A 1,803-nucleotide genomic window follows, 5' to 3' on the forward strand; every position below is an offset into this window, starting at 1 on the left:
ACAAAGGTCTAATATCCAGGATCCACAAGGAACTTAAACAAATTTACAAGAAAAAAACAAACCCATTGAAAAGTGGGTAAAGAATGTGAACAGACACATCTTAAAAGAAGACATTTATGTGGCCAACAAACATAAGAAAAAAGCTCATCATCACTGCTTATTAGAGAAATGCAACTCAAAACCACAACGAGATGCCATCTCATGCCAGTTAGAATGCTGATTATTAAACAGTCAAGAAACAACAGCTGGTGAGGCCGTGGAGAAATAGGAACACTTTTACACTGTTGGGAGTGCAAATTAGTTCAACCATTGTGGAAGACAGTGTGGTGATACCTCCAGGATCTAGAACTAGAAATAACATTTGGCCGAGCAATCCCATTACTGGGTATATACCCAAAGGATTATAAATCATTCTACTATAAACACACATGCACACGTATGTTTATTGCAGCACTATTTACAACAGCAAAGACTTGGAACCAACCCAAATGCCCATCAACAATAGACTGGATAAAGAAAATGTGGCACATATACATCATGAAATACTATGCAGCCATTAAAAAGGAGGAGTTCATGTCATTTGCAGGGACATGGATGAAGCTGGAAACCACCATTCTCTGCTAACTAACACAGCAACAGAAAACCAAATACTACATGTTCTCACTCATAAGTGGGAGATGAACAATGAGAACACATAGACACAGAGAGGGGAGCCTCACACACCAGGGCCAGTCATGGGGTGGAGGGTAAGGAGAGGGAGAGCATCAGGACAAATACCTAATGCATGCGGGGCTTAAAACCTAGATGATGGGTTGAAAGGTGCAGCAAACCACCTTGGAACATGTATACCTATGTAACAACCTGCTGGTTCTTCACATGTAACCCAGAACTTAAAGTAAAATAATTCTTTAAAAAGTTAAAAGTTTTAGTGCATTGTGAATTTTAAATCTATTTTTTGAAATAATATTTTATTTTTATATTACTATATGAAATTCTTTGCATAGAATTTCTCAAATTTATTGACATAAACTTTTTCATCATACATAGACACACACACACTCTCTCTCTCTATTGTGTCTTCAATTATTTCTCCTTTTTTGATGTTGATCCACATATTAATGGATCATCCTATAATTTATTGGCCTTTGGGCTAAGATCAAGTATAGCATCTGTTCTCATCAGTTTAATAAATTATTTTTTGTTATTACTTTATTTTCCTAGTCAGCCTTGCTAAAGACTGTTTTATTATACTATCCTTTCTAGAGAATTTATCCTTGGTTTGGATGACACTCAGGTATGGATCGTATATTTGTTTTATTATATTGCATTTTATTAATCTCTGCTCTTATACTTATTATGCCCATTCTTCTATTTTCTTTGGCTAATTTTTGTTCTTTTAAGTTGCCTACATTAGATTCTTAGTTCATGAAATTTTAATTTGTTCTTGTTGAAAACACAAATGTAATTATGGTTAGAAATGTTCCAAAGTTTTGTTATGTGAAATTAATGCACTCATTATCATTTAATTCTTTTGTGTGAGTGTGTGTGTGTGTGTGTGTGTGACAGAGTTTCACTCTTGTTGTCCAGGCTGGAGTGCAATGGCAGAATCTCGGCTCACTGCAACATACCCTCCTGGGTTCAAGTGATTCTCCTCCCTCAGCCTCCCGAGTATCTAGGACTACAGGCATCCACCACCACATCCGGCTAATTTTTTATATTTTTAGTACAGTTGGGGTTTCGCCATGTTGGCCAGGCTGGTCTTGAACTCCTGACCTCAAGTGATCTACCCGCAACAGCCTCCCA

The 1,803-nt window shown here is 36.9% G+C and overlaps 1 pseudogene; it reads left to right on the forward strand.

Moving 5' to 3' along the window:
• The first annotated feature begins 1,130 nt into the window (after positions 1-1,130).
• On the forward strand, positions 1,131-1,310 carry LOC112205193 (U2 spliceosomal RNA; annotated as a pseudogene).
• The last annotated feature ends 493 nt before the right edge of the window (positions 1,311-1,803 follow it).

This window comes from Pan troglodytes, chromosome 10 (genome assembly GCF_028858775.2).
Source record: "Pan troglodytes isolate AG18354 chromosome 10, NHGRI_mPanTro3-v2.0_pri, whole genome shotgun sequence".
Taxonomy (NCBI): Eukaryota; Metazoa; Chordata; class Mammalia; order Primates; family Hominidae; genus Pan; species Pan troglodytes.